This window comes from Desmodus rotundus, chromosome 5 (genome assembly GCF_022682495.2).
Source record: "Desmodus rotundus isolate HL8 chromosome 5, HLdesRot8A.1, whole genome shotgun sequence".
In the NCBI taxonomy this organism is placed as follows: domain Eukaryota; kingdom Metazoa; phylum Chordata; class Mammalia; order Chiroptera; family Phyllostomidae; genus Desmodus; species Desmodus rotundus.
Genome location: NC_071391.1, coordinates 166,118,034 through 166,136,226, shown reverse-complemented (window position 1 = coordinate 166,136,226; position 18,193 = coordinate 166,118,034). Strand labels below are relative to the sequence as shown.

Here is an 18,193-nt window from a genome sequence, read left to right as displayed (position 1 = left end):
CACCAGCATAAACGCTCGGGGGTGCCTGGCTTTCTTGCTCCTGTTGAGGAGTCTGCAGAATATGATCCAGCTCTGAGGCCTCGAGCTACGCATAGTACATCAGAGCTACATCAGCCCTGTTCACCCGCTGGGCGGGGGCACAGGAACTTCAAGGTGAAAATAAGAGCGTTCGCTCTGTGCCCAAGTTTCCCAGGCCAGCTGTTAACATTTCGCCCTGCAATTCAAGGTCAAAGAAATCAAAACGCTTGCAGACAGAGTGGTGACTGACCAGGGAGACACACGTCCTGTGGTCAGCTGACCTTCCTCATCCTGCGTTTCGAACTTGCCGAAGCGCATCCAGTCTCTTTAATAGTTTTTAAAAAAATATATTTATTTTTTTCAGAGAGGGGAAGGGAGGGAGAGAAACACTGATGTGTGAGAGAAACATCAATGTGTGGTTGCCTCTCACACACCCCCAACTGGGGACCTGGCAGCACCCCAGGCATGTGCCCTGATTGGGAATGGAACCGTTGACCTTTCGGTTTGCAGGACGACACTCAACCCCTGAGCCACGCCCCCCAGGGCCCTGCTCTGGGGTTTGACTCTGGAACCTGCGGTAGAGCAGGGCCACACTCAGGAGGCAATAAACTCCATACAGGCGAAGAGGATGTGTCTTCCTCAGTGACAGTGGAGTCCCTGGCGTACGCGGGGTGCTCCGTGATGTCGGCGGAAGTGAAACTGTAGCTCGCACCTGGGAGCTGGTCACCGTGGCACACGCACGCACACACACACATACCTGCGCGCACACAGGCCTCTCCTCACATGCACACGTACATGTGCCCACACACACACAGGCCTCTCCTGGCCCTGACTTCCCACACTTGGCCAGTGCTGCGGGAGGCCGGTTACAGCGGCACACAGGAGAGCGGCCAGCAGACCGCCGTGTGACACTGGGCGCGATGGCCTTGGTGACTTTTCCGTCTGGACGTCACGCCCCAGCGCCCTGCTGCAGACCCGGGTGTGAGGCCAGCAGGGTTGATCGGAACAAACCCGTGAGGTGGGCGGAGCCCCGAACCTCCTCTCACTGCAGAGCTTTGCTATTTGGTGCAAAACCTGAATCCTGCAGCCAGAGGCGAGCATTAGAGACAGACCCTGGCCTGGGGCTCGCCTGCTCGGAACAGCTGACGGTGGTTCCATGGGCCCCTGTCCCAGTCTGGGACTGCGGGAGCCCAAGACCCCGAGGGAGGCTGGTCCCCTCCCCGTGGAGACCTGGCAGCTCCTCTCCTCAGAGCAAACGGGCCCAACCACATTCTCCAAAGCAGACAAGCGTCTCCTTTGCTGTCACTCGGCACCACGGCCCTTCATGGACGGAGTTCACGCTTCTGAAGGCGCTGACCTCAGGGCAGACCGTCGGGCCTTGGCGATTCCGCTGTCACCCCCACGCGAACCTGTGGGAGCCCCGGGCCCCCGACGCGCTGAGCCTGCAGTCCTTGGAGAGCGGCTCCCCCATCTTTCTCCCCGTTCCCCTCTCCTCAGAGGCAGGATCTCCGAGAGGAAGGAATGCTGTGCTTCTAAATGCCCTTCGCTTTTTCCTCTGCTGTGAGCAGATGTTCTTTTTCCTTAACTCTTTAGCCTGAGGTCCCGCCTGCCAACCACGGCTCTGGGAAGCATTCAGGGGCTCTGTGCAGCGTTAATCCTTTCCATGCTGTGCCTTTCGGAGCGCCTTCCCTGCTCAATCAGTAGGGCCACTTCGACCAGGATGCTTGGAATGTCTACTTCTTGGGGTCTTTGTGGGGGAGCCGCCGCGCTGCCCGAGCTTACAGCTCCGTTCTGGATTCATCTTCTCCGTCAAGGCAGGTCTGTAGCACAAACTCCTCCTCGGGGACGGGCAGGAAGGGGAGCCCAGCTTGGCTGGGGAGGTGCGCGTGGCCACACAGTGACTCTGGGGACACCCAGGCCATCCCGCTGCCCACTGCAGCCCACTCTCCTGCTGGCCAGTCTCCGGGGCTCAGGTTCAGGCCACGCCCGGCGGACCCACGCAGCTCCAGGGCCAGCCAGTTTCGGGGGTGAACACTGGTCAGCCCCCTGGGAAGCGGGACCGAGGGACAAGGAGCTCCACGGAGCCCCAGGGGTCAGATGAACGCAGACAACGTGGTCAGTTGTCGGGTGTACAGAGTCCCCCACGTCCCCGAAGTGTGGGTCCTCGGAGCTCTTGCTGAATGTTCACATTGGCTGAAGGCTGGGGACTTTTCTTCCCACCCTGGCTGCAGTTCTGGAAACTGTCTTTTTTCCTCCCGGGTCTGTCTGAACAGGACCCGCTTTCCCACATGGGCACGCGGCCCCCCTTTGCTGAAGCCGATGGAGAGTGGGGGCCTCCCCTCCTCCCCCCCCCCCCCCACCGACCTCCCAGGAGTCCCCAGCATTGGGCCTTCCCTCCTGCAGGTCTCCTCCGCCCCTTCCTCACCAGCCCCCTGCAGCTCCCCGCCCAAGGGTGCCTCCACGAGGCCGGACCAGGGATTTTCCCTTTGCCATTCCACTTGATAAAGTCGAACACCAACGGAACACGGCCTGTATGATGGGCGTAGCTTCTAAAAGATGTGGTTAGCCATTTTCTTTGAAGAGCTGGGAGGGAAGTATCTTCACCTCTAGCTTGTTCCAGCAGCTCAAAGTATATTTGGAACCCGTGTTTCATTTCAGAATGTTTCCAGAGCTGTCCCTGTGTCTACTAATGAAATTCAGACCAAGGGCATCCACCCTTCTCCCTCTTCCTCGTCTCCTCCTCCGTCTCACCCCTAAGTCTCTCCCCTCCCCTTCCCTCCTTCTCCTCCAACTATTTGTTGGTTAAATATACTACCTCCCTATAGCGCCAACTTTTCTTTTGTGCTGAACGGGACTGTGGAGTTTGTTATTGAATCACCATGGTAACCCCAGTGTAGTGGGGGGTCCACGCTCTGCTTTCCCAGGTCTGTTCAGGTGGCTTTCCTGGCTGTTGCAGGGGAGATGCCGAGGCGTCTACCCTCTGGTCTCGGCGCTTCGCTCGCAGCTCCAAGGACTCGGGAGATGCCTTCTCGGGCTTAGTGGACGCTCTCTGGCTGGGAACACAGGCTGCTTTCCCCTTTTCTGTACAAGCTGCTTTGCCGGCGTGGGCCCTGCGACCTTGAACTCAATAACCCCAGGCTGCAGATTTCGCTCTGGGAGCCGGAGCCAGAGCCGGAGCCGGGCTGGGGAGAAGCTGTCCCAACCACAGGCTGGAGAGACTTGGCCGGGGTTCATTAGAGAGGAGGGAGAGGGCTCCACAGCCCCCGGGTGGCTTTCTCCAGTGGGAATTGGATACGAGACAGTTTTTGTGACAGACGCTGCCACCTGGCACAGGTCCAGCTTGCAGCTTGGCACCAGGATGGAGGTGCATGGGGTGGCATGAGGTGGCCCGTGGGATGGGCGTGTGTGGACAGCTGCAGCCCCCGCCCCACGAGGCGGGCTCCCTGGCCTTCTCCAGAGGGGCAGTGCCTCTGCGGGGCTGGAGGGGACCGTCTGGTCCTGTTTCACAGGACAGGGGACTGAGGCCCAGGGCAGTGGAGTGACGCCATTGTAGCGGCCATGCTGGCTGCAGCCTCAGGGGGCTCCTCCCCTGGTCCCCACGGCAACCCCTTTTCGGTTCCCGGTGGAACATGTGCCCTTCTCGGTGGCATAGCTGTGACACCCCTGTCAGTCGGGGTCGTTTCTGCCCCTTTTATGCTATCTCCTCTCGTTGGCTTTGCGTGGGAGGCCTGGAAATAGAAGGTGGGTCGCGATGACGGGCACAACTATGCTGGCGTCGAACATCACAGCTGCCTCGCCCGAAGGGCTGCCCCTTGTTACGTATGAACAGCAAACCGGTTCTCTCGGTTCGCAGAAGTGCGCGCTCTTCCTCCCGTCCTCCTCCTCCTCCTCCTCTCCGAAGCCCTCTCCCACCTTAGCTGCATGTGGACGAGACTCACAGACTCACGGACTCGGTTCAGGAGATCGGCAGTCGGTGTGGGGACTGCAATAGGCCCCGCACAGTTGGGTCGCCGGGGCCACTGTGCTCACGGGTGAGGCCCGAGGCCCTGGCCCGGCGGCTCCGCTCTCGCTCTCCCACACCCAGGCTTCTCCAGCCCGGCCCCTCACTTCCCCGAGTGCCTTTGATACAGCTCACTTAAAAATATGTTCTCACCTGCTGGCCAGAGAGAAATTTTTACTGCACTTCTTTGCTTTTTTCTTAAGTACATCAGAAAACAGTAAGGGGAGAGTGAAGAGAAGATCCCTGTCTGGTGTTTCCCGTGTCTCAGACAACGACTCCAGCTCCCCCGCCCCCCGGGCATATTTGGCCGCTGACCACCGTGACCATTTACTCAGCATTCTGTCCGCGCCCGGTGCCCGGCGGGGCTCCCGGGGTGCTCAGTGCGTCTGATCAGCTGCGGCCTGTCTCCCCGACACTTTGAAGGGCTGCAGTTCAGAGCCGCTGGGCCGGGCGCTGGGCATAACTACTTTGAAAGTCGGCCCCGAGTGCTTTTGATGAAATATGGAGGAGCCTGGGAGCCTTGGCACGCATTTTGAAAGGAAACATCCAAGAACTTTTCAGCTCCCTGGTGCTCCGATGTCTCCGGCAGGTTGAAATCAATGCAGAACCCAAAACGAGAAAGCAAGAGGTTCTGCGGGGCCTGGAGGCAAGCAGCCTCCACACCACACAGCAGGCCAAGTTCAGCTTTTCTCCACCAGGAATGCTCGCCCTCCCCGGGGCCTGGGAACGCGGGCCTGAGTTCAGGGGCGTGTTATTGCTCTGATTCCTCAGAATGTCTCCCGGCCGGGCCAGCCACAGGCTCTCTGTCCCCCTGAGGTCCTATAACACACATGACCTTTGCTTGGTCCCCAGTAACCCGTCAGCCCAGCGGCTCTGCCCGTGTCCCGTCCAGCCACATGGCCAGTGTCGCACGGGAAGGGGCCTCGGGGACCCACTCCTGCTGGACTTCTGTCGTAAACGGTTCCCCTCACGGCCTCCTTTCTCCCCGTGGTTCTTGGCTTCCAGGCCCTGGACCGAGCTCACTCATCAGATTCCTGCCTTCTCTGCTCCAGCACCTTCCTTCAGCCCCAGGAGGCCGACTGGGCCCCGCAGGAGGCGAACCGCCCGGCTCAGGGCCGGGCTGGGCTGTCTGCCTCTGTCAGCCCCCAGCCCAGGCATCTCACGGTGCTTTTCATTTTCAAGGTGAGCTGGTTTAAACACTTGGTGACCGTGCTGTTTGCAGAGGTCCCTGCTCCGTCCTGGGACCTGCGCCTCCGTGCCAACTCTGAGAAGGGAGCGAAGCTCAGCTCCCGTCTGTCCCACAGGTTTCAAGAATGCTGTCCGTTAACTCCATCTTTGAGGGCTCACAAAGAAGAGCACCAGGTAAAAATATTCTCCTTCCCTAAAGTCAGGGAATGGCGGAAGTCTCTCATACACCCAACTCCTGGGTAACTGGCTCACAGAGAATCCCTTCCTTTGAAACGGATTTCGGACTCGGGAGAGGCCTTAGCTGATTTTCTTTTTGTCGTAAGCAAGCGCAATACAAACAGCAATCTTTAACGCTTCCCATCTCACATCAGGGACTGCTTTAGTTGAAGTATTAGCTGCTCGTAGTGTGGCCGCATTTCAGATTTAATTAAAAGATGCTGGCTGGAATCAAACAGCTGTGAGGTCTGAACGCTGATGGTTTGTTATGTTTTTAAGGTGGGGCTTTCAGCAATGCTTTTATTTAGTTAACGGGGAGGGCACGTTGCATTGGAACTCCACGCAGGTTAGGTCTTTCCCTTCCCTGCTGAAGGGAGAACATGCTCACAGATTACGGGGGAAGGGGGGCGCGGTGTGGCCAGGGGCTGCAAAGGCCATAGACTCTCTCTGAAAAGGGAGTCCCGCCACGCCATCAGTTAATTAAATCAGAGAAAAGAGCAGTGTCTATTTTCGTGTTGCATTGGTTCTCTTTTGAGGGTGGCGACGAGAGTACCCAGTTGGGGAGCGGTCGTAGGCCCTTCGGTCTTGCAGTTTTGACCCAGGCACTCCCAGACCCATAAGTAATGTCCGTGGACCACAGGCCCCCGGGACTGGAGGTCTCTGTCACAGGCATAATTTATTTCCACACACGGGAAACACAGGCTTTCCAGTCTAACGGCAAACCCTGGGAGCAACTTGGCCGGTGTGGCCTCTGCGCCCCCATTCTGAGCTGCGGTGGGGCTGAGGCTGCTCCGTGGACGTGGCACTGGCCAGACTGGGAAAGCCTTCCAGGGCTCTGCCTCCTCCCTGGTGTCGCGGGCAGTAAAGGGCGAGCAGAGGGGACAAAGTGTCATGTGCTGGGTGGTGACTGGCCATCCAGCTGGAGGCCGGGCATGGGGCTCGGTTCACACGGGCTGCTCCATAAAAAAATAAAAAAGATTTCATCCTCTCTTTGCTCGCTTGTGAGGGGGGCAAAACGGCCTCCTCCCATAACAAAGACGGGCTCACCAAGGTGGCAGCTGGCTGGGGGGTGCCCGGGATGCCGCCCGAGGCGGAAAACCAGGTCCTTCGAACTCTTCTTCTGGGTTTCTTTCCCCAGACCCAGCTCAGGGAAGGCAGGAAAGCGACAGCGTACTCGTGAATGTGGAGGAGAGCCGGGCTCAGCCCAGTGCGGAGAGGGAAGCCGGGGAATCGGCCCTCCTGGGAATGGGGTGCGCAGTGGGTGTTCCTCAAATCAGCATCCACAGGGCACCCGCCAGGCACCTGGGGCCTCGCTGTGGCCATGAACCCAACAAAGCCTTTTATTCCCCTTGGAGTTCGCGGACCTCTCTGGCTGGGCCACCTGGAGCCTTTCAAAGGGGATGGGAGGTTCCAGACATGTTTTTTTTGGTTTCTTTTTTAGAGGTTGGTTTTGGTGGGGAAGTCTCTGTAGGCTTGATGGGTGTTATGTAACATCCAGCAGAACATCTAGCGTGTTCTAGCTTTTCCGTAGAAATCTGTTCAGTGAGATGATACATACTATTAAGTTTCCCATGTTGATGGTTGAATGGAGAGGGTGCAATTGATGAATTGGCCACTAGATGTCACTGTTGATCCACCCACCGAGTAGCACTCCCCCCCCCCCCCTTCCCTCCCCTCCACCGGGTCAGGACAAAAGCCTCCGGAAGCTGCTCCAGGTGCAGACATTTCAAGCTTGTTTCTCCTAAGGAACCTGTTTCTCCTAAAGATTCCTGAGTTATTCAACCCGGGATGTTTTCTCCTTAGCACAGCTGAGATCCAGAGCTGGTGCGTTTTCCTTTTCTTCCTTTACCCCCTAAAGAAATTTTCTCTCACTAACACAAACAAGAGCCTTTATCTGGCAGTTATTCTTGGAAATGGGAGCATTAGTTCACTCGAGACTGTGAGGGTTCATGTATCACGTGCTACGAAGCGCTTGCAGGTGTTTGGAATGAATTCCCGTCTCGTTAGGTCATTCTGACTTCTGGGCGATGAACACAAATCAGACGGGAGTCCTGCCGCTGCCGCCACCTTGTCACCTGTGTGACCTTGGAGATGTCACGCAGCAGCGTCTCTGATCCCCAGTGTGCCCGACGCCTGGGCGGGACCTCCAGGGCCGGCTCCCAGGACCCCAGGATCGCGGTAAGTACCAGGTCCAAACTCAGCGTTGCTCACCTGTCCTTCCTCCCCTGCGGCCCGCTGCTCACGCCCGGGCTGATTGGAGGGATGGGCTAAGGAATATCTCATCGCCTCTGCTCCTTCCCAAATCGGGCCCAGCGATTCACAGGGCCTCTGTAACGCTGTCTGGACCGTGGGCCCAAACAGCCGGAATTCCCAAGTCGGAGCTTCACGGTCCTCGACTCTGTACTATCTTCCTGGACGTCATCGCTGCAACAGGGAACCCGGAAAACGGCCATCCTGAGAGCAGGAGGAGCCGTGGAACTTACTGTAGCACGTGGATATATAGAGCCGCTCCTCTTGCTCTCCAGATTGTACTTACTTATTTTTAGAGAGACGGGAAGGGTGAGAAAGAGAGGGAGAGAAACATGGGTTGATTGCTCTTCACACACTTCCTGCTGGGGGACCTGGCCCGAAACCCAGACATGTACCGGGAATCGAACCAGCGACGTGTAGGTTTGCAGGGTGACACCCAACCCACTGAGCCACACCAGCCAGGGCCTGCTCTACTGCTTTAATGTAACTCAGGTACTTGTTCACTTTGATTATTAATTATCTTCATTGTCAGAAAGGACTTGAGGCTATTTTCAGTAAGCGCTGCTATAAAATATAGTAAACAGAAAAAAAGAACCAAATCAGAAGGAAGTGGCCGTACCCACCCGAGGGCGGTGAGCAGACGTTTCCGCTCCAGAATGTCCTGTTTCGCTCTCAGCTTCCTGGTGTCATGGACAAAACGAGGTGAAGACAGTCAGGGGTTTTGAGTCTCTCATTGCCAGATAAATCACACGAAAGCATATTTTGCACGAAAGCCAACTTTTCCTGACACTCGTTCTAACTTGGTTCTTTGGAGAAACTGATGAAAATGATGGGCAATGGCAGCTGTCGGAGGGTTTGGGTCCATCGCCACTTGGTTTGGGTTCATATCGAGCCCCCCGGAGGGAGGAGGCGGTGCTGAGAGCTGACATCCATCAGGTGGTCTTCTCCCCATTGGGCGGGGCTCAGACCCCAGAGGGGAGGACGGGGAGGGTGGGCCGCTTGTTTGTTCAGTTTGTGGGTGATTGTAGCCCCGACCCCCTGCTCCATCCCACCCAGCCAGCTCGAGGGCTGGCCTGAGGCAGAGGGGAGGAGCCTGGGTGTCCTTCCTTAGCTTCTGGCATGGACACATCAGTGCCGCCTGTCCGCTGATTCCGTCCAATTTCAATCCACTCGGCTGACCTCAGCAAACGCCTGCCGCAGGAGCCGCACCGCGGCGCCAGAGGAGGGGTGTGGTCCTGTCCTCGGGGCAGGGCTTTCTGGCCAAGGAGACAGTGCCCAGGTGCCCCTCTGGGAGGCGAGGAGGGGAGCCTGGGGCAGGTTGGGGGGCCCGCTCAGCGGGAGCGCTGTGTTGGCCGGCCCCTTCCTACAGCCCCGGGTGACTGCCTGTCCTGTAATGAATTATGGTGGGTTTCCAATTATGCCGCAGTTTAGGAAATATTTTTCCTGAGGGTTAATGTTTACGTTTGCAAATATGTACAGCTTAACTAACAGTTTAAATGGAAATTTTAATGTACACTATGAATTGTTGGCTCATTTGCATATTTTATCAATTCCCCACCATCCTGGGCTGTGCGCTGCGCAGTAATTGGAAATAGAATTAGAAAGGACTGCGCGTTTTTACAGTGCCACTTCAGACTGCGAAACGCTAGTTCTGTAACTGTCGCCTTACCCAGCACACGCTTGGGCCCAGCGTGTGATTAGGGTGGGAGACCCCGGAGCCTGGAAATGTGTTCCATGCTTGGTTCACGGGAATGGGTGGGTCTGGGATGGGCTGACACCACAGCGCCTGTCCGCGGGTCTCCTGGGTGCCCCTCTCCCCACGTCCTGGCCCCGACCCGGAACTGCAGGCCTGGCGTGCCAGACAGCCATGCGTGGGGATGCTTCGCCCAGGCAGCAGCTCCGATCACCGCCAGTGTGCGCGTGGGACCCGTCCGCTCTGCGGACAGCAGACGAGCCTTTGGGAGAAACGCAGGTGGGGGCTGGGTCTCACGCTGGCCTCCCCTCCTGCCAGCTCTGGGTCCGCAGTGTCCTCGTTGTAGACAAGACGGGAAGATGCATGAGGCATCCTCACCCATCGGCGCCCCTCCACGGACAAGGTGTCGGCTTTGTAGGGGACACGGAGGACACCAGCTTCTCTCTGCTGGCCGACCTGGATGCCAATGCGTCCCGACCACAGTGGTCCTCAGCCAAGTCTCTGGGGGGACTGGGTGCCACCTTGACAAGCAGGGGCTGCTCTTCCACGCACCTGGCCTGACCAGCCGCATCTCCTGAGCCTGGACCTGTGCTCGCTCTCGGGAGCTGCTCAGGCATCGCTGGGACCATCTGGATTATGCTACGTAACAAACAAGCCCCCCCCCCCTCCGAGGTGGATTTCTTCCCCATGTGCCTGGCCCTCATTGGTGGGCAGAGGCTCTGGAACACTGCCTGCCATGAGCGCAGGGAGATGGTGGGCGGTGTGTTCACACACACCCTTCCGTCCGGAAGAAACACAGCTGCTCACGCTTCATTGGCCAGAGCGTGTGAGGTCGCCGCATCTGACTTCAGAGAGACAGAAGCGGACACGTCGATGAGCGGCACTGACTTCTGACCCACTCACCCCATTCATCACCTCGCGCTGGAGGTGGGAAATAAGCGTCTGCCGACGACCATGCTGATAACTCGTTCCTTCTTCATGGGGAGACATTGACACGCAATTAGGTGAGGTTCTCTCGATGTGAAAGTGTGAGTCCTGCAGACCTGGAAGCCTCAAAAAACCGAAGGGTCGTGCGGCCCCATTCGCGTCCATCATGAGAGCCAGGGACGCACCCAGAACTCCTCGGCCGGGCGTCCGGCCCACAGTTCCTCCCGGTGGCTGTTATGGGACACAGACCCTGTGCCGTGTGGGGGGTGACAGTTTCGGATGCCGCATTTTCAAGCTGAGCCCATGTACTGACGTTTCGGTAGCCCTCCCCCCGGCCTTGACGTGGAGGCGGCGTCGAGCAGCGACCCAACGCAGAGCCTCAGGTGCACACCCCAGAGGGCACAGAGGGGTCTCTTCCCCCATTCACGTGTTCTCTTTCCAAAAAAGAAAAAAAATGGCCTGGCATTTCACTCTCTGTGAGGCCAAAAAGTACTGTCTCTCCTCTTGTTGGTTTCCTCACTGAGCCACTTATCCCGCCAGGCCCAGGAGGTTTGGGCTCTGGTGTTAGGTTAGAGGGAGCGAGTAGGACAGGGCACAGGCCAGGGACCGGGGGCTGTGGGGGGACGACGTGTGCGGGGTGGGTAAGAAGCCTACTCCCTTCGCTGGGGCTGGTGGGGCGGGGGCCCGGCGCTGTCAGGGAGGAGTCCTGCACTCAGAAGGAAAGACGAGAGGATGCTTCCCCTGGACTCTGTGCTGCCCCAAGGGGTGGGCAGCAGGCTGTCCAGGCTGCCGGACTTGGTCTTGGAAGGCAGGATGCCAGGGTGGGGGAGGGCCCGCACACACAGTCTGGGGGGACGGAAGCAGTGTCCAGCAGAGGATGATACAGTACTAGCACTCATAGTCTCAATGTTTGTCCCCCCAAATTTGTGTGTTGAATCCTAACTGCAAGGAGACGGGGCTTTGGGAGGTGATGAGGTCGTGAGGGGGAGCCCTTGTGTGGGGTCGGTGCCCTTGTCGGAAGCGACAGGGCCGCTCGCCCACACCTGCCCCCACGGGAGGATGCAGGAAGCCAGTGGTCTGTGGCCAGAGCCCAGACGTGCCGCAGCCTGGTGTGGCAGGTTGGGTGTTCCAGCGACCCACGGCGGGCACCTCCCACACGGCCCAGGCTGTGGGTGAGGCAGCGGGTGTTGGACCTGCGCTCCTCTCTCTTTACACGTGGCAGGTGTACAAGGGATGAGGAGGCAGGTGACGGGCCAAAGATAGACAGAAGACGGACTGACTTCTGCCAGCGAGGAGACAGACGATGGAAGGGTCATGGATCGACAGACAGGTAACACGCACAGAGACGGGTAGGCGGACAGGCCGGTAGATCGGCATCTACGGAAATGAAAGGTCATCAGCGCTCTCCGGGACAGTCTGACTCCTCGCCGTCACCCGTGACCCCACAGGCCCCATCGGTGTGACGCCGTGGCTCATAAAGTGACTCACTGACCCTGCACTGCGTTGGGTGGCAGACTCTTGGCTGGGCGTCCGAACGGGCTGCTAGGCACGCCCTTTGTCCAAACTAGTAGTTGTGGAACGTGTACAATTCTCCAGCGTGTTTACGACTGTGACAACTGAAGACCCACTCTGCGTGGAAAAGGTCCCCACTACACAGAGCATGCCTGTCGTTTCACGACAGCAGAGGTTTGACAGGGATTAGAAAGGGGGACGGATCAGCACCTCGCAAGTCTGCAGTCGGCACCAATCCCCTGGGAAGTTCTGTCCAAAGTAAATTATGTACATTCAGCCTTCGTTCTGAAGAAAACAACGTGGCTAAAAGGAAAAGCAATGCCTGTTACGTATTAGTACCGAACGTCACGCCCGTCTCTTTTCTTCATCGCGGGCACTCTAACTGGGTAGCTCTGGCTTTCATCTCTCCCGCTTCTGACATCTCTCTTTTTTAAATTAAGTTTATTTTTTTGAATTTATTGGGGTGACATCGGTTCATAAAATTGTGTAGGTTTCGGGTGTGCAATCCCATCGTGCCTCCTCTGGTTGTTGTGGGTGCACCGACCCGAACTCGAGGGCGGGGCTTGACCCACTGTGGCAACTGCCCAGCGGGTGGGGCCAGGGCAGGCGCTGACCGTCCCCTTCTGTAGAGGAGCAGCGAGGCTCAGAGAGCGCCCAGTGCCCTGGCTGCTCAGCAGTGGGGCGGGGCCGGGGCGGGGCCTGAGTCAGGCCACAGCCCACATGCTGAGAAGGAGCTCCTCCCCAAGGGGCCCTCGCAGGGCAGATCAGGGTCCAGGGTCAGACCTCACGTGCTTTGACCTCAGACACCGTTTCAGTCCCGAGCTCTGAGACTTCTCACTATGTGATGCACCAACACCCTGGTGGCCCTGGGGACGTTGTCCTAGGACCAGAGAAGACAGGCGGGGCTGTTGGCTCTCTGCGCACAGACCAGCACAGTTGTGATTCCGGCAAAGTCGCTTCTTTAATTTGGAACTAAGGAATTAAAGTCATTAAATGTAAAAAATAAAAAAGTGTAGGCACATGTGTATTTAATCATGACAAACTAGGGGTGTGATTTTATTTAATCTGCTCCATTCAAACCCCCTTGGGGTACTTCTGAATGTTCCTGGTCTCAGGAGGGTACGAGGAAGGTCACAAGGCGCGGACTGACGGTCCAGCCTGAGAGGTTGCGTGGCTGAGGCCCCGCCTTCTTTCTCTGCCACAGTCCCCGGTTCCCGGCTCGTGCAAGTGATCGCTCCTCCGGCTGGCTGAGGACACGGCACACTTCTGGAGCCTGTGCCAGAGAGGGGCAGAGGCTCTCGGCGCGTGGCTTGCCTCCCTTTCAGCCTTGGGCCCATGGGTGGCTCTGCCCGCAGAGCGTCCCCGTGTCCGTGCAGAGAGCTGCCCTCCAGTTGGAGCAGTGAGCAAATACCTGGCACCTCGGGGGGGCGACCCCTGAGGCTGCGGGAAGGGCTGTGTGTGGGCCGCCAGGTCGCAGGCTGGCGGGCCTTTTCATTTAGGGCACTGCCCGTCCCTCACACTTTCCCCACGTACTGTGTACAATTCAGTGGTTTCTGATGTTCAAAATTATGAAACGTGTGACGAAATTTGCGATTTTAACTATGGAAGCGGCATTGATTCCATTCCCAATGTTCTGCTTCCGAAGCCTTGCCTCATCCCCAGCGGAAACTCTCCCGGGCTGTGTCCCCTGTGTTGGACGTCACATCCCCGCGACGGTTCTGTGACCGCGGATCTGTGCTTCTCAGTCCCTTCAGCCTTGTCACCCAGCCCCCAGCCCTCCCCTCTGGCAGCCATGTCTGTTCTCTGTGTCTGTGAGTCCGTTTCTATGCTGTCTGCTCATTAATTTTGTCTTAGGTTCCACACGTGAGTGAAATCATGTGTTTGTCTGTCTCCGACCGACTTGTTTCCCTGAGCGCGATACCCGCCAGGTCCATCCACGCTGTCGCAAATGATGAGATTTCAGGCTTTTTATGGCTGGGTCGTCGTCCATTGTGTATAAAACATCTGTTCCTCTTCTTCTTTTTATAAAAGATTTTGTTTATTTTTAGAGAAAGGGGAAGGCAAGGAGAAAGAAGGGAGAGAGACATCCATGTGTGGTTGCCTCTCGTGCGTCCCCTACTGGGGACCTGGCCTGCAACCCAGGCATGTGCCCTGACTGGGAATCATTCTACCTGGGGTGGGGGGTCCCAGCAGCTGGCCCCATAGCAGAGATGCGGACACGTCGCTGCAAAACTATAGTTTTAACTGCGTGTTTTCCTGAAGATTCAGCAGAACGGCTGGTTTCGTCTCCCCAGGGAGCCCGTTCCCACCCCTTCTGGAAGGTGGGGACCCACGCCTGCTGGCAGAGAGCACGGGCCTGCCTCCACTCCCGCGGGTGCCCGTGTGACCCCAGACAAGTGTCGCTGCCTGGAAACAAACCATCCAGGCCCCTGCCTGCTTTCTGCCCCCTCATTAGGTTCCCAGAACATCTCCCACCTCCCACCTCCGCCCTCGCCTGCCCTCAGTCGATGCTGAGGTGTTCCTGGAGCTGGCGGGGCCCCTACCCTGCAGGTCTTACCAGCGGCAGCAGCGCTCAGCTGTCTGCTTGCTGCAGGTCCCTGAGCAGGTGACTGTCGCCCCGGCCAGAGGCCTGCACAGGGGGACGGAGCCGGCACTTCTCCTCTTGCGCACCACTCGGAAGGACCAGAGGGCGCCCTGCAGCCACCCCAGCCCCCGGAGGCCCGTCACTGGGCTCGCATGCTGGCTGGTGGTGAGTGGCGTGCTTCCTGGAAATGGAATGTCAGCTTGCATTTCAGTTGCTGTCCCCGGAGGGGACAGAGCTGCTCTCCGTGCCTTTGGTGACTCCGAGTCTGGGCACTGGTTCCTTGTTGTTTCGATGGTCAGGGCAGACCGGTGCCGCAGCTGTCACATGGCCCGGGGACTCCCTGGCCCCGAGGCTTTTACATGCGTGTTTGGTCCTAGCACTTTCTTCCGGGAGCTGAGAGTCCTTACGCTTCCCTCGTGAAGCTGTTGAAACAGGATGTTGTAAAGCGCAATGAGCTGGAAGAAAACTTCCAATGACTCGTAGTTTCTGCTGCCTGTGAACTGGAGGATCTCAGAGGAGTGGGAGCCACAGAGCGCGTCTCTCACACGTGCTGCATTTCCTGAGGAAGGGCCGCGGCCTGGAGCCGAGGGAGGGGGGGCCGAAGTCCACGGGGGGTTGCCTTCTGAGTTCTCAGGCTGTCTCCACCATCCATCGACCAGCCTCCCTCCAACCACATCCGTTCGTCCATTCGTGTGTCCATTCGGTCACTCATTCACTCACAGAGTGTTTCGTTCTTTCTTTGTTTTTATTTTTTATTTTTATTGTTATTCAATTACAGTTGTATGCCTTTTCTCCCCATCCCTCCACCCCACCCCAGCTGAACCCACCTCCCTCCCCTACCCCCACCCTCCCCCTTGGTTTTGTCCATGTGTCCTTTATAGTAGTTCCTGTAATCCCCTCTCCTCACTGTCCCCTCCCCACTGCCCTCTGGCTATTGTTAGATTGTTCTTAACTTCAATGTCTCTGGTTATGTTTTGTTTGCTTTTTTCTTCTGTTGATTATGTTCCGGTTAAAGGTGAGATCATATGGTATTTGTCCATCACCGTCTGGCTTATTTCACTTAGCATAATGCTCTCCAGTTCCATTGCGAACTCACACAACTGCACTCCAGGAAGACAAACAACCCAATTAAAAACTGGGCAAAGGACTTGAACAGACACTTCTCCAAGGAAGACATACAGAGGGCCCAGAGACATATGAAAAGATGCTCAGCATCACTAGCCATCAGAGAGATGCAAATTAAAACCACAGAGCATTTCTTAACCGCCGTGACCTGGCCGAGTCAGGAGGAAGGGCCGGGGTGTGGCCACGCCGGCTGCTCTCTGGTCCTTGTGGTAGATCAGAGCTGCGCTGTCGGAGCTAAGGAGCATGGACTGAGGTGGGAGGCAGGGGGCAGTGAGCACCAAGACAGGGTCAGATAAAGGGGGAGGCGCGAGGACAGGACCCCGAAGCTTACTGGGGGCAGTTATTTGAGGTGAGCCTTTCAGGGGGGACAGACGTCACTCTCAGTGTGGGGGACGTTCTGGAGAGTGGGCAGTGGCCCTGAAATCAGTGAGGACCCCGTGTGAGCAGAGCCATCGGAAGTGTGTTTTACCGAGTTATGGAAGTCTTGATTTTGTGATCAGTTGTTTGGTTTTTAAGCCAATAGACTGCATGGTTTTTTAAAAGATTTTATTTATTTATTTTTAGAGAGAGGGAGAAAGAGAGGGAGAGAGACGTCAATGTGTGGCTGCCTCTCTCACACCCCCACCGGAGGACCTGGCCTGCCACCCAGGCATGTGCCCTGCCTGGGAACTGAACCTGTGGCCCTTTGGTCCAGGGACTGGAGCTCAATCCCTGAGCCACAGCAGCCAGGGGAATAGACTGCACGTTTTATTTTTATTTTTTTAAAGTATATTTCATTGATTGTGCTATTAGAGTTGTCCCATTTTTCCCTCCACTTTATCCCTCTCCGCCCTGTAGCCGACGAGGACGATGCAGGACACACCTAGTAGCCTGGAGAAGGGCCCGGTTTCAGAGGGTGGTGGGGTGTGTGATGCGCGTTGGGAGTGGGTGCTGGGCAGGGCGCAGTGGGGGCTCCGGGTCCTGACCCACGTGGGAGGGGAGGGGAGGCTTCTTTGGAAGCCGGACTGCCCTTCCGAGCACTGAATGATTGACAGTTGGGTGCGTTTTCAGAGAGGAGCCTCTGGGCAAAAGGAACCTGGTGCTCAGGGGACGATGGAGTCAGGCCGCCGACCTGCCCCCCACACAGAATCCCACGTGGACGTGACATTGGGTTCGCGTCCGCTGTACGACATAATGGTTCTGTATCCGCAGATGCTGCCAAGTGATCGCCACCAGAAGTCTAGTTAACATCATCACCCCACATAGCCACAAAATTATTTTTCTCGTGATGAGAATGGAAAGTGCTTTTTAAATAGTTGTTGTGAGAATGAGAAGGGAGTCTATATTTAGAAAGAACGGCCTGAGGAGCTTCTTTTTAGCAGACGGTTGCTTGCTGACTGAAATTCGAATCGGCATCTGCGCTCCCCCGCTCTTCAAACAGCTCGGCTGAAAGTCTGCGGCAGACCCTCCTCTGTACATCCCAGATCTGTGTTCTTACACGGGACAGGCGTGCATACAATGCACACTGTGTAATATGTGCCCTCACAAGCAGTTGCTCTGTGTAGCGCTCTGTGGTCCCCAATATGACTCTCTTGCAGGAGTTGGGTGTGAGGTAGCAGCTCACAAGGAGCTCTGAGCGTCAGGTGTGCTCAGGTGTGCACAGGTGTGAAAGCCACGCAGCCGACCCAACAATCCGTCCGTCTCCGACCTCAGGGAGGCTGTGCCCCAGACTTCTTTCCTGGGTTTCTTCCTGTCTTTTTGTTTGGAAATTACTGAGTGGGTTATATGGTTAAGGCTGTAACTGCTTTTAAAATATTTGAAATGTAAAACCATTATATTTGTGGAATTTGTGTTCTGTGGTCTCATTAAAATTATAATGGATGATTTTTAAATAATGAACCACAGTCCATAGATTCAGTATGTCTCCATTATGTACGCCACAGCCATGCGGCTGCGGGTGCAGATCTGTCCTGCTGAAATCACATGCCTAATATGCTGACAAACATCACTACCACTACCACCATCACCATCATCACCACCATCATCACCATGACCACCACCATCACCACATCATCATCACCATCATCACCACCACTACCATCAGCAGCATCATCTCCACCATCATCATCTCCACCATCACCACCACCACCACCACCACCATTACCATCACCATCACCACAACCACATCATCACCACCATCATCACCACCACTACCATCAGCAGCAGCATCTCCACCACCACCACCACCACCACCATCATCACCATCACCACCATCATCATCACCACCACCACCACTTTCGAGTTCCTGCTATGTGCTGTTTAAATGTTATTTCATTTTATAAGTTTCCTCATTTTAATTTTTTACCTATGGTGCCTTCTCAGGAAGTAGACATCATTATTTCCAGTTTACAATGATGGAAACTGGGCCCAGGGCTGAAGGGCACACTCAGATGCTCAGCCCCCAGTGGGTGGGGACAAAGCCGTGCCATCTCCCATGCCCCCGCCCATTCATTGTGCCCTTCGATAGTTTCCTACCTGCCCTTACTGTTTTGAGCATGGCCTATTTCACACCCGTGTCTTGGGTTCCTGGAGTGCAGAGTCCCTGCCTTATGTTTGCTCTGTGTCCCCAAAGTTTCCCTGCAGAGGACCACCCACTTAGCAGGGATGAGGGCTGATTTAGTGAATCAGTTGAACAGATGAG

The 18,193-nt window shown here is 56.6% G+C and overlaps 1 long non-coding RNA gene across 1 annotated transcript in view; it reads left to right on the top strand.

The window, feature by feature from the left end:
- The first annotated feature begins 7,455 nt into the window (after positions 1–7,455).
- The window catches only part of LOC128780953 (uncharacterized), a 30,605-nt gene continuing 19,867 nt past the window's right edge, over positions 7,456–18,193 (top strand). The window contains exon 1 of the long non-coding RNA XR_008426891.2: positions 7,456–7,600. This is a non-coding gene — a long non-coding RNA (uncharacterized lncRNA). The remainder of the gene's footprint in view (positions 7,601–18,193) is intronic.